Raw genomic sequence first — 15338 nt, forward strand, 5'->3', positions numbered from 1 at the left:
TCTACTCTAAGCCTGACATTACTCTGCCCTTCAGGCCAGTCAAATCAGGCTGCCCACTTTCCCATAAAATGGCTACAGGCTCATCACATTTGTGCCTTTGATTATGTTGCTCTTCCTTATCCTTAATTTCTTTCCCAAACCACTCAGAGTTCACCTCTTCCACTCATGTCTCATTAGGTGCCACCATCAAGAATTCCTAGTAATGAACTCAGCTCCAGCCTATCTCTCCAACCTTAATTCCTACCACTTCCCCTCACTGTTCTGCTCAAGCCACACTGACCTTCCTAGACACCTAACTTTTTGCTGTTGTGAGCTCTTGCAGTTACTCCATCCCCCCTACTTGGAATAGCCTTTCTGCAAATTCTTATGTATCTGGCTCCTTCTCATCATTCAGACCTCAACTCATATGTCACCTCCTAGGAGAGGCTGGTATTTCTGGCCTCCCACTCCATACGCCCTAAGTCTCTCTCTCTCTCTCTCTCTCTCTCTCTCTCTCTCTCTTTTAATATTTTATTTATTTATTTAGAGAGAGAAAGAGAGAGTGACCAAGATAGCACAAGTGGGGAGGAGAGGGAGAAGCAGGCTCCCTGCTGAGCAGGGAGCCCAATATGGGGCTTAATCCCAGGACCCTGAGATCATAACTTGGGCTGAAGGCAAATACTGTAACTGAGTGAGCCACTTAGGTGCTGCCCTCCAAGTCACTCTCTTAATGCCCTATTTTATTTTCTTCGTGGCACTTACCACCACCTGCACTCATCTTACACATGTACTTACACCATTGCTGTATGTCTTCCCACAACTGGAAGTAAACACGCTAAAGGCAGATTCCATAATTGTTTCATTCTTTGTTCATAACCCATTGCCTAGAATAGTGCCTGACATGTAGCAGGTGCTAATAAGTAACAATATGTGGATGTGTGGATGATTGAATAAATCCTTTATTATCTGCATCGCACTGTATGGCCATTACTTCAAGACTATCTTACATGGAAAGCTGTTTGTATTTTCAATGTTCATCTTGGTTCCTTCCACCTTTTTGAATAGCGATCTTGCCTTCTAAGTTCTCTAGTCTTACGGGACACAACAGAAGGATGAAATAAACAGACCATGTTGGTGTTTGTATCACCCTTCTTCAAATGGTCCCACTAAACACCATTGCATATAATTGGTATTGTATTTGTCTGATAATTATACGTTAAATGATATTTGAAGTTCTATAGAAGAGTTATGCATTGAAACAAGCCTGATTGTGAATCCCTACAGAATATAATACTTTTTGTAAAGTGACAAATGAACTCAACATTTAACTTTTGAAAGATAATCCAGCTATCTAATGCTGAGTGTATACAAATTTCATTTGTCAATTGAATATCAGTGTAAACTAATTTTGATGCCTACTTCTTTAGTACCCACTATCAAACTAGGCAAATTGCATGCATTATCATGAACCTATTTAATCCTCATAGAATCCAATGAGGTTAGCTTTGTTATCACCTCTTTTAGAGGGAAAGAACCCAGGATCATGTAGGTGGGAATTTACTTGAGGCTGTACCAGCTCACAGCTAATAATATTGAAGTTGAGATTGGGATCCCAGATTTATCTTATAATTCCATTTCATCACTTTTCAGTACATATTCCAATATATTTGTCCCTGTGACAAAATAGAAATATTTTAATTAAATCCAAAGAACTGACAAAAGAACATTTGAGAAAATAAAATCTAAAATCCAACCCTGTACTTTAGAAGCATTACATATATGTTTAGTGGGGCACCTGGGTGGCTCAGTCAGGTAAGCATTTGACTCTTGGTTTTGACTCAGGTCATGATCTTAGTTCCTGAGACTGAATCCTGCATCAGGTTCCATGCTTAGTGCAGAGTCTGTTTGTCCCTCTCCCTCTGCTCTTCCCCCAGTAAATCAATAATACCTAATAAATAAAATTATATATATATATATATATATATATATATATATATATATATATATGCTAGTTCTAAACTAGCAGTGGCCATAACATCAGTATATTTCTTAAAGTAGGATCCATGCTAGGCTCATCTCAAATCTTGGCCAAAATTAAGAGTAGGATGCTTAACCAACTGAGCCACCCAGGTGCCTCCATGATATCAAAAATTAAACTAATAAGTTATTTGGAATCCCCTCATTGTTGGCAGTTCTACCAATTTCTACCTCTACCTAAGTTCATATTTTCCATACCAAGAAGCCAATCCTATTTGAAAAAAATTGCAAAAACGATGATCCTATTGCCCAAATCTTTGCAAAATGTACAAAAGCTTACATTTATTTACTGCTGTCAAAGTTTTTTACATATACTAACTTATCAATTCCTCAGACTTTACCTTAAGGATGATGAAAATGTCTCTTGATAGATAAGACCATGGAGAGGAAGTACAGCCAAGGGTAAGACCTCAGGATCTGCCTAAGATTGTGGCAATGCCAGACCACAGAGTCCAGTTCTATTGCCTCTTATCAAACACTCTTTGTAGATCAAAACAAAACAAAACAAACAAACAAACAAAAAAACAATCCTTCTGACAGGTGCTTGGTGGAACTTCTGAGACACCAACATTGATATGAGGCCATTTGGAGTCATAGGGGCCAGATTATGCCTTCTGACTAAAGCAAGACACTGTGTATCTGCCTCCTGCACCCCTCTGTTCTCTCTCTGCCACCTTGCTCAGGTTCTGATGGTTGGCTTTTGTTTTTTGGGTACATCTCTAGACATTTGCACCTCTCATCTTGTGACGGGAATACCCAGTATTTGGCAGTGACCTAACCTACTCCCCCTTGGATCAGGGCTTGAATCCTAAAGCTATTTCTCTGACACAGATCCACCGGCCTTCCCGGTTGCCTCCTTCCCTCTTGCTTGGCAATGCTCATCACACTGCATATCTCCCTGTCCAGAATGCCTCATGCCAGCCTTTGCTCATTGTTGAATTCGAGGGTAACATTCTTTCATGCCACTCATGCTAATGGTTATAGAAGAAGCCACCTCTCTGAACAATAACAAGTCATACAAGGAACATGACAGTCATTCCAGCAGTTATGGCTGCTGGAAACTCGGTGAAAAATGTAAAATACCAGTCATCAGAGAATCATAAGAAAGAAACATCATATATTAAACTTTTTAAACTTAAAATGTATCTATAATTTGTCAACCTCTGGATAGAGGGTCAAGGCCTTCTTTCTGCACATGGGCCTGCCCATCAGAGTTCCGCATCATCATTTTGCATAAATCACACTTATTAAGCAGCATCCATGATTTTTCAGTGTCTACAAGGAGGAGCCAGAACTTAAAAACTTGCAGAGCAATCTCAGAAGAGAATCCATCTAAATTTTAATGATCTTTCCCAATCTTATACATTTGTCTAACTCACACCTAATTTAACAGCAATTACTTTTTAGCAAATAGCCTTCATCAAATCTTTCCAAGGCATTCAACTTCGTTCTCATAGACACAACATCTTGCTGTCTTCTAACAGTAATATTTCACCAGTTTACATAATGTTTAATGAAACTAAGCAATTACAGTAACAGATGCAACTAGTTTAAATAGAAATGGGGACAAATACACCTGGTTTTTGGGAAGCATCCAGCTCAAAGGCAACAAGCACAAGTCTGTGGGTGTCCTACTGAGCAACCTACCCACCCCTGGTGGGGAGCACTCCACCCACCATGGAAACCAGAGGGGATGGTCACCAGTAAGTATGGCAAGTCATAAATGTGGAGGCTGGTTACTAGAGGCAGGTGGCTATGGGCAGATTTATCTTTTTCTGTCACAGAATCAGGAACTGTCAAAGAGAGTAAAAAGTCTTCCAACAGTGTATGTAATTCAGATTTCCATCGACAAGTTTCTTAGCAAAATCCATGGCAAGTTTTTGTTTTTGTTTTTGTTTTTGTTTTGTTTTTTTGTTTTTTGTTTGTTTTGTTTTTTTTTTTTTCTTTTGGAGGCAGGGGGCTCATGAGCTATAAATCACCCCATTTCATACTTGGACAGTTGTCATAATTACATTCTCTTAAATAGTGAGTCAAGACTCTCACAGTTGTGTCTCACAGTTCAACCTCCTTAATTCGAGAAGATACCAGACCCCTCCTGCTTTTGTTCTTTCTTTTATAGACACATTCTAGTTTGGGGTTATTAATTTTCCCTTTAAAGGACCTCACTCAGAAATGGACTTGATTTAGCTCAGATCTGATCCACTAGAGCAGGAGGTGGAAGACTCTCAGGACACTCTGCTTCATATTTATATAAAGCCCTCACCTACCTTCTTAAAATAATGCCATCAGACTTTCAGCTCATATTTAGCTCATGGCCAGCCCAAATTTCCAGCTTGTCTTTACCTGAACTAATGCAAACCAATTCTTTTTATTTCCTGCCCTGCTTTGCCAGTTTTATTTTTCTCTTGCTACTGATTTTTAGCCAAAAGTTTGTGTTTATTTCAGTTCATCAGTGGCATTAGTTGGGTATATACCACTACTACGATGATAATAATAGCTGATGTCTACTGAGTAGTCACTAGGAACAAGGAAGAGCTCTAAGCAGTGTCCATGCATAATTTAATCCTCAGAACAATTTTGTAAGGTAAGTACTATTTAACATACCCATTTCTCAGCTGAGAAAACTGAACCAAACTGTATTTAGGTCTATAAAATAGCAACTGGTAGATGTGGGATACAATCCCAGGCAAGACAGTTCCAAAGACAGGATGCTTAATTAAGCACTACACACTATATCACTTCCTGATCCATCTCTCCTCTTGAATAGTTCTTTGTAGTTAACGGAATCAAAATGGCTGCCAAATACCTTCAGTTTGTTCAGTCAAGACACTGATAAATATTTTTCTAACATACCTTTGTTATTCTATCTCTTCCTATTCTATAGGCTTTTTCGGGGAAGGATGATGCATGTGGGTTCCAGTGTAAGACAAGACACTCCTGTGTTGAACTAGGTGCTCAGTTGGAGAGGGGGTCTTGTAGAATACAACAATAATGTGCTCTGGGGTGGGAGACACTTGAGTTCTGGTCCTATAATGCTTGGTTTTGCAGCCTCAGATCTTTACTATGCTGATTTCAGTCCCTTTTATTTGTACAATACAGAAGATGATACCAACCTGATGGGGCTGGATCACACACAATCACAATGGTAAAACCCTTAGCTAAGAGCAGGCACTCTACTTGAAGTTCATAACCTGACTGTCTCCTTCCAAATAGCAAAAGAAAAGCCCTGAATAAAAATACTCTCTCGATGGCCTGAGAAACATGGAAGAATGTACAGTACTCTCTTGAAGACTGAGGGTGTGAGCAGTGACAAGGTGACACCTCAAGCAGTTCTCCAGTGAAAAAAAAGAAGCCCCCCTCCCCATCCCCTGGTGGCTGTTCTGCGGGGGAGAATGAGGCCAGAGAACTGGCTGTGTCTGGGCAGCTGGACCCGCCAGTGTGGGCTAGCTCCTCTTCTGAAGTCAGCATGCTGGTGAAGAGGGGAGAAAGAACACTTGTGTACAACTCAAAGGAATAATTAATCATCTTGGCAATTACTCTAGTCTCAAATCAGCTTCCTGCTGAGCTCCCTGACACTGCTTCTCTTAATTTCCGGGGACCAGCAGTTCCACGTCCCTTCTTCAGGCGACCACCAACCAGGGAAGCAAATTAAGGATATCTTCCTATATAGCTTATTGGAGCATATTTTATATTTTAAAAATGACAATATTAATAGGTAACTGATTTTTCACTAATGATGAAAGATTCTTACTAAGAGCTTTGGTTTGTGTCCAATGATGTCATTGGATTTTATTTTTTTATAAGTATTTTTCTCCTAGAGATTTTGGGGGTGGATTTCTGTCCTTTTGCCCTTTGTATAGCAAACATAAAAAGCAACAAACATTTTTAGTTAATATAGTTTATACTTCATTTAGATACCATGGAAATCTGCTAAAGCTTATGAGTCTCTGAGTTCTAAGCAAAATAAGTATTTGGGAATTTGCATACCACCTTATAATTTTTAAAATGACCACCTCTCCCCCAGGCCACATGCTCTGCTGCTCTGCTGCTCTGCTGCTGGACAGCTTAGTCTTTCCAAAGGCAACTCTTCTCTCATCCTGATTTCATTTCTGCATGATGCCCGTGGTTCTATCATGGGAATCCCTATGATATGAAGACAGAGCTGGCTTATTCTGTTTATACCTCAGTCTTACGTACCAGACACTGCTTTGCACTCACATTTTAACTCTTTTCTGTGCCTTTCAGATGATTCAGGAAGGCCCCAACATCCTTATGCTGATCTTGTCATTTGTCTGGACTGGAAAATCCCATTGGATCTTCTTGAAATACCTAATGCTGGTGACTGCCTATTTTAATTTGTTTTTATTTTCTTTGTTTTTGAACAGCATACTTATTTGAAATACTACTGCTGTTTCTCTTAAACTAATTAATGAACAGATACACTACATGAAAGATTATTTATCAGTCTGCACTTTTATGTTTATTTTCCTCCAGCTTTGGCATCTTCCTTCTCTTTCTTTCACATTGTAATGGTAGAAAGGAAATGGGATCAGTCCTTAGGTTAGTATCAGCACACTTCATCCCTCTTGTTTGCCTTAGGATCAATAAAGAAGTTTGCTAAGTTGTATTATGGAAACATGACAAGAACTCCATTATTCTGGTAGAATCCATAAAAGCGTTAAGAGTAGATTATCCTTTGTTGGGTTCTCAGCACATATTTGAGTCAGGGGTAGCACGTTTGAGTAGACCTACTGGTGTTGTTTACATATGAGGTACCAGTACTTAGATGTTTCACAGTTAATATTTTCAAAAGTAACTTCACAGCTTTAATCCTGTCTTATTTTCATGCCCAAAGTCAACATATATCTCAGTAAGGAGGTCCTCATATGACAGATGAAATAGAAAGAATGATTGACTCCAAACTAGAAATCCTGAATTCAAACAATGGTTGAGTGGTAGTGGACAAAAAATTTGACTTAGGTGGGCTTCCATCTCATATCAAGTTCTTTAAAAAAAAAATATATATATATATATATATACATATTTATTTATTTATTATTTATTTATTCATGAAAGACACAGAAAGAGATGCAGAGACACAGGCAGAGGGAGAAGTAGGCTTCCTGCAGGGAGCCCGATGAGGAACTCAGTCCCAGGACTCTGGGATCACAACCTAAGCCAAAGGCAGACACTCAACACTGAGCCACCCAGGTGCCTCCAACTTCTTAATACTGCATTCAGAGTAAAAGCTTTTCTACTCTTCCTTGAGGTCATGTCACCAAGGATTGGCAGAGTCCCCCTCAGAACTCTGGTGTTCTCATTCTTAGTGTTCACCCTTAGTACACCAGACCATATTATTAAGATCAGTATGGGGTATATCTGCACCACATGCAGTTGTATTTGCAGTTATTGAGGGATTAAAAGCATCAGAGATGTCAGGGCAGAGGAGGGAGTGAAGATGAAAGAGGAAGGCAGGGAAGTAGGTTATAGACCAGTAACTATGAGACAAGGTTATAAATGCTATATATGGTTTAGAGGGACACAGAGAGGGTGAGATAGTTCTGTCCTGAAAATGAGGGGGAGGAAAACCAAAAGAGCAAGGTGGGGGGGGGGGTGGAATAATTGAGCAGTGTCACCCTACCTGATGGAAGGGAAAGGCATAGTTGAAATAAAATAAAATAATGAAATGACTAATACAAGGATAATCAACAGTCATGTGTGAACTTTTCCTTTTATGCATTGATTCACATTCAAGAGAAAAATCACTTCTAATAGAGAAAAAGTACTATAGACTTGAGCACATGGAAAAACAAATCAGGGGAAAAAAATTCCTCTCTGTTCTTTTTTTTTTTAATTTTATTTACTTATTCATGATAGAGAGAGAGAGAGAGAGAGAGGCAGAGACACAGACAGAGGGAGAAGCAGGCCCCACGCCGGGAGCCCAACACGGGACTCTATCCCGGGACCCCAGGATGGCGCCCCGGGCCAAAGGCAGGTGCCAAACCGCTGAACCACCCAGGAATCCCCCTCTCATTTTCTAATTGCCTACACAGTCTATGTTTATGGCAATAAATACCAACAATTTGTAGTCATAAAATGGACTCTTTGAAACTAAGAATCTAAAGCATCAAAGAAAGAAACAGGCAAGTGATTGCTGAAGGAGGGAAGTGGGTTTTACCCATTTACCCATTTGATAATAATGGCAATGGGAACAAAGGGTTTGAGGTTTTTTCGATCATCTATTAATAGCAAAAAAAAAAAAAAAAGTGCCAGCTTACCTGGAGAGCCCCATTTTTTAAACATTTTGGTGAATTGACATTTTCCACTATATGGAAATTACAAAATGATTGATAAGTAAGGACTGCAAAAAACTATATTCATCTACTTAATCATGTGAATTTTATGAGGTGAGTTTGACTATTATTTTCTGTCTCAGTCTGTAAACTCCTGTGTCCTAAAGGCCTATGATAGAAAGATGTTCCTCAGAGCTATAGAGAAAAACTCTTCGATTTAGAAAAATGCAAAATGAGGGCCTTGTGGATGATCAGGCTGGGACGTTGGTGAGGCTGGGTGGCACTCGGTTTACATCTAGCCAGAAGGAAGACAGAGGCAGAATATCAGATGCACAGTTCAACCACTGAATCCAGCAGCGATCATGAGGAATGAAATGGGGACAGAAATGAGTGGGACTGAGAACTCAGCTCCTACACTGGACTGCCTGTCAGATCCCAGATCAGCTCACACCAGTGGAACTACTTTGTCCAAATATCTAAATCTTTATAGAGCTCTTTCTTCACCTGAGATATGAGAAAAATAACAGTGCCTACCTCACAGGCTTTAGGAGGAAGATCAAATGAGATGAAACATGTAAGATATGTAGTGCCATGTCCAGCACACAGTGAATGAACGATACATGTTAATGATTACTATTCATAAATGGAACCAACAATGGTGACTGGATGGCTCAGGTCGTTATGCATCTGACTCTTGATTTTGGTTCAGATCATGATCTCAGGGTCAGGAGATCATCCTGCCCCACCCAGCATGAAGACTGCTTAAGATTCTCTCTTTCCCTCTCTCTCTACCCCTCCCTCACTTCACGCGTGGGCACTCTTTCTCTCTTTAAAAAAAATGGGAATAGGAAAGAAACAGAGAGAATAAAGAAAGAGTAGGTGAAAGCAAGGGAAACTAGCAATTGTATGGAATTGAATGGAAATGCACATGGCAGTCAAATGTACCCATCCAGTTGACTTGCAAGAATAACAATGATAACAAGAGAACAGCTATCATTGTATCGCCTTCACTATGTGCTAAGCACTGTTCGTAGCACTTCACATATATTAATGCATTTCATCCTCACAACAACCATATGGAGTAGGGCTGCCATTCATTCAAACTCCAGTTAAAGGACCATCATATAGAAGGCTTCTGTGAGAATAGCCCTCCAATTGTTATCTTCATTATACATATACCTTTAAGCCAGAATCTTCAAGGAAATAATCACCTTGAGATAGAGGCCCAAAGGGCTAACTTAAAGTTCTCATAAACAATAGGATATTAAAGAAACTACTAGAAAAGTTTCCGAACCTCTCCTAGATTAATGTTCTCAGACAGAGAGGCGATTAGGCTTCAGACAGTACATGAACTGGACATGAGATAGGATGTAGCTGAATCTGGAGTTCAGATCAGGTTCTATTCTCAGACCTTCTAATGTCTGGGCATTTTGTTTCAGCTCACGTGGCTGCCAGAGCTGCCTAGGACTCGATGCCAAGGCAAAGAGAAAGCTTTTAAAAGAGATTTGTTGAAATTCTGTCACAAGGTCCCATAAACAATTCCTGTCTCCTTCCTGTATCCTGTTATAAATTGTAATCTATATTTTACCTACTGTACAAATATCATTATTCTTTTGTATAATATTCTCAACATCTTCATTTGATTGCTTTTAAATAGTCTTCAGCTTATTATTATGTCTTATCTGGGTTGTTTTTTTTTTTTTTTTTAATTTTACTTGTTTGGTTTGTTGGCACCTCTCCTTTCAGAAGTCATTTGACCTCTTGAGTCAGTCACCTCCCTCTTGTTACCCAACAGCTCAACAAAGATCCTTTTTAGTAAAAGTAGAACATGAATTGGTTATAGGCTGCTTTTAATGGTTTTAATGAAAATCAAGGAACCAATAATAATATACAAAAATGCTGACTTGATACTGGTCACACATTTGATTTAGTGATTCCGTGGTCATTCATCCATTTCTAAATCCATTGTTTGGGAAGTTAAGTCATAGATGTGTGACATTATACTCTTTGAGGGTAGTAAGAATAATAATTCTGCTTTGCAAATATGAAAAGGGCTACATCTATGGCAGAAAAAAAAAGAGATTCTATCGGTTTTGTTTACTTAATTTTTCAGATTTTATACTTGAATCTCTTTCCCCAGGGCTGCCAGCACACCATTTTCTCATTCATCATTATGCTAACACATTGACCCCAAATTAAATGACAATTAGGATATATCTTTCAGGATGTTAAGGTATCTGGATGAAAAGTGAGTCATCTCAATGTATTGTCTAAGTGATACGAAACACAAAAATGGTTGGAAATACCCTGATATTTGATGTCATAGAAACAAAACAATCAGTTGACATTTGAATTGTTCATCTTTCAATGGAGTGTTTTGGCAACACAAGGATGGGTCTCAAATCACCTTTTTCTCCAGTGGCTTTGAGTTGTGATTTCAATTCTCAATTATTTTTCAGATCAACCTCAGGATGTTTGCAAAGCCAGGACTCTGTTTGAATGAGAAAGCACACCTTAGAAGTCCAGTAGCAGCACACCTTTTCTGGGACTCACACTTTTCCTCAAATTATTCTAATCTCACTAGCTCTAGGGTCTATTCCTCTCTCTCTCTCTCTCCCTCTCTCTCCCATAGACACACACATGCACTCACAAGTGTATACATACACATAAGCCATCACATTCAGTTTCTATCTAATCCTTACTTGGGGGAAGCAGCCATTATTAGCTGGTTTCAGGGTTGAGGGACCCATTGTAGGGCAGATTCCTTAGATGATAAAGATAGGTTAGGAGAGCATCATCTGCCATTATGGGTTGGATAAGCCCTGTTCACTTAATAGTTATATTTTGTAGATCCCAAAGGAAATAAAAAAAAAATTAAGTCTTATTGGAGATACCAATGGCAATGGGGAAAGAAGAGTCACTCTGCACTCACACTACCTTGGACCTTTATCCAGGCAGTAGCATCCTTTAGGGAGACCCTTTAGCCTGATCCACCTACCTAAGGCTTCAAGTCCTCCCTGAAGATTCAGCCTTAATGTTTCTGTGAAACCACAGAACCTGTCCCCGTGTGGATGGGAGGGTCCCTTTCTCTTGTCCATCACTCTCTGCCACACCTGTGTTGCTTTGGATTCACTATTGCCCATCCCAGACTGTGAGCTCTTTGTGGCCAGAGGTTACATCTTACCATTTTCATAGTTCAGAAAACTATCCAAGGGCCTGACAACTAGTCAATCTTAGTGAATGCCACCTCACAAAATGTTTCCTTTTCCCTAAGCCGGTGTACTTCCTTTGAGGGTAAACTTGGATATATGGCAAATCCTGTGTATATATGTTTCTATATATTATAAACACTCCAGCCAGGCCTCTGTATGTTCTGGCCCAGTCCTGAGCTCCATAAAGTTTGAGGTAAGAGTTCACCTAAAATGGCTGGATCCATGGGGAAGGGGAAGGCAATCAGTGACAGAGAGGCTGAAGTCGTTTAAGGAATGCTCTCACAGAACTACAGATCTAACAACCCTTTTCAGAATCCCCAAGGAATAGTTGTATCTGTGTCTTTCATTCATCCATTCAGTCCACGAGTTGAGGGCTTACAGGGTGCTGAGACAAACAGAAAGAGTACAGTCTTGGTATGTAATGTGTAATAAATTACATACATCCTGCTGTACAAACCTCACAAGCCCGGTAGGAAAAGAGTAAGGATGCAAGATGAGGGATGAGGGCAGGAGAGTCTGAGTGGCCCTGAATAAGGGGTGTTTGAGAGAGGACCACAGCTGGGAAGGAATTCACAAGGGTAAAAGAGTGTCTGCCCTATTTTGTCACAGAGAAAAAGGGAGGGCAGCCAGGAGAGGTCAGAGGTGAACATGTCAGGAGAGAGGTTGGGAAAATGAGAATATGTGAGCAATCTACTCTGAAAACCATGATTACAACTCAACGCTGAGCCTCTGCTCTTCAGCAGAAAGAGCTCTGCAATCAGAGATACTTGCTGTAAAACACCTCAGGACAAAACTGGCCGCATGGGAGACAAGTATTTATTGTAGTGAGCCTGTTCTTAAAACTTTCCCAGCAGTTGTCTCAGTCTCAGCATCCGTGAAAGGTTGGATACAAGTTGAGCCTTTGGTGGGCAAGGCCCACAAGAGACCTCACCCTGGAATCTGATAGTCCTGTGTCTGACTTGAGTACCTTAATTTGCAAAAAAAAAAAGGGGGGGTGGGCTTTCAGAGGGCAGTTCAAAGCCCAGCTGGCTTAGAAGATGGCACAAAACAAGGACCATACCATGGAGGAGCATGCTCTGAAAACAGGACTTGGGTGGCTTCTGTCAGTGTGGCTGGCATCCAGGTAGGGTTCCAAATGTTCCCATCCTGCACAAGACTCTGTCTGCTTGGAAACAAAGCCAGGCCACTTTAATGGCCTTTTCCGTTTCTCTCGACAAAGATTAAAGTTTATAGTGGTGCATTCCGATCTTATTAAACACCGAGTGGCCCCCCATCAGAAATTTCAGGAAATGAGGGACACAGCATCCAACACAATACAAATTCTTTTGTGTTTCTTCTTCTGTGAAGGGGTGAGTTAGGCCTTCAAAAAGGGGATGAGGCAGCTTTAATAATGAGAAAAAAAAATGAAAGGAGAAGGGAAGAAAGGTGCCTTAGTTGTCTCGGCAGCTGATCAACAAAGAGGCAGTCGTGAGCTGTAACCTCTTGGAGCTGCAGTCTGGAACATGACACATGTCAGCCTATGATAAATGGTGCAGAGTGTGTGCAATTTCAAGCGCAATGCCCTTGAGATGCTCAGGACCCCGATCGCAAATGTTATTGTTAAATTAAACCTTAAAGGAAGGATTGGAAAGAAGAATGGGGGTGGGGCTGGTGTGTGTGTGTGTGTGTGTGTGTACACACAATGTGTGTGTATGTATGTATACAATAAGAAATGCATAAAAGGAGGAGAGGAGGAAATAATAGGCCAAGTGAAGAAAAAACTTTCTCTTTTTCACCTAACTGAATAAAAAAGCATCCTCTGAAAACTATCCAAGATAGAAGATTTCTGTTTGTTTTCCCCTCATGCAGTGTTCCAAATTACTTTGATCGGCATAGCTAACTCAGACTCTCTGGTTGGTACATTTGCTCTGATCTTTTATTCTCACCTTTGGTCATCCTGACATCACTGGCTCTCCATTTTGCTTTTGCATCCTATGTGTGATGCACATGTGATATGTGTGAGTATGTCTGTGTGGTGTGTTTATCTGGAGCTAATGGCTGAAAACCTCTCTCATCCACTCATCCCTTATTGACACACCTCCAACACCTACACTAATTAATTTAATGCAGGAAACACTGGATGGGATGATAGAAGGCAAAGGGGAGGGGGAGAGGATGTTGTAGGAAGGGAATATGAATCTGAGAACTGGTTAGCTACAAAGGCTCCAATGAATCAGTGATATGTGTGCCATGAAAAACTAGATAGAGAGATGACAATGGAAAAACCCACACAAGCAAATGAAAATTGGGATAACAAAATGTAACAAGTGAAGTTGTTTTCCTGTAGAATAAAAAGTTACAAACAATAGGTAGGATAATTGAGCATCTTTATCATGTGACCATGCCTGCCAATCACAATCCCAAATTTCCCTTGTGGACTAAAAGTATCATTATTGGTCTAGAAGTGACTGAACCAAAGGGATTGGCTAGTGAAAAGAGGCACATAATTTTGTTCTGGAGAGAGTCCATGCTGAAGGGATTTATTTACTTTCCCCCTCCCCACTACACATTCAGATGAAAGGATGTTTAATAGAGGGGAAAAAACCCAGATTACAAAAGAAAGGGCATCCAAGGCTTGTTTTGTGCATCTTGGCCATGGTTGCCTAGCATCTTTGAAAACTAGAATCCTTTTTTGGTCTTTTGGAAAAGTTCACCCAGGTTTCTTGTTATTAAAGAAAATAAACATCAGACAAAACAGGACTTTATCAAAACTATAAATAATTCAATGCAGATGGATTTTAAAAGCAAGCAGATTTTCAGAGTGTGGAGCACGGCAGGGTTTGGGTAGAAACAGAGAGGGAATATAAACAGAAAAAAAGAAATGAAATTATGAACTTGTTGAGGAAAATAAATAGACACATAAAACTAATTGAAAAGAAAATAAAGAGGGACCACTCAAAAAATGAGGCAGCCTTCCCAGAGTTCTGTGCAGTGGCATGTTGCCTGCAGCCATTAACTAATGAAAGACCACCTATCTGAACCACCATTGAGTGTAGACTGCTGGCCACCAGAGAAAATATTGATAGGTCTTCCACTTTAAGTATTTGAGAATGAACTCCAGGGAGATTGTCTGTGGCTCAAATCAGTGTCAAAACTGTGGTTAGAATCCAGTAAACTGGGGTCCTTGGTCCAGTGCTTTTTCTACCAACATGGCACCAGAAGTGGCATTAACTTCTACTTAACATCTCAATTAAACATAAAACCCAGTTCCCCTTGGACCCAGTACCAGATCACCAGGCAATAATAGTTTCAATTTTTTTTAAAGATTTATTTATTTATTCATGACAGAGAGAGAGAGAGAGAGAGAGAGAGAGAGAGAGAGAGAGAGAAAGGCAAAGACATAGGCAAAGAGAGAAGCAAGCTCCTCACAGGGAGCCTGATGCGGGACTTGATCCTCGGACACAGGATCACGCCCTGAGCCAAAAGCAGATGCTCAACTGCTGAGCCACCCAGGCATCCCAAAAGTTTCAATTTTTTAACTCCTTTCCCCAAAACAATGCTGCAGGAATAACAAAAGCAAAAGGAAAGGGAATTATGCATTTAAGGGATACCTATGCATTTTCCTTAATTATGCATTTAAGGAAAAGCTTCAAAGGGGAGCATGGACACCTGATGAACTTAGATGTTACAATTCTTTGAGTTGAGAGGAGAGGTGGCACTCCCTGAATTGCACAGAAAAAAATTGCTTCATGGGCCACCAGATGGGTTATTTCCTCCAACAAACCCCCTCCATTCTGGTTTGCAGATAGGAAGAGAATGAAGGAAGATAGTCTGCTTC

Source organism: Vulpes vulpes, chromosome 14, assembly GCF_048418805.1.
Source record: "Vulpes vulpes isolate BD-2025 chromosome 14, VulVul3, whole genome shotgun sequence".
NCBI classification, from domain to species: domain Eukaryota; kingdom Metazoa; phylum Chordata; class Mammalia; order Carnivora; family Canidae; genus Vulpes; species Vulpes vulpes.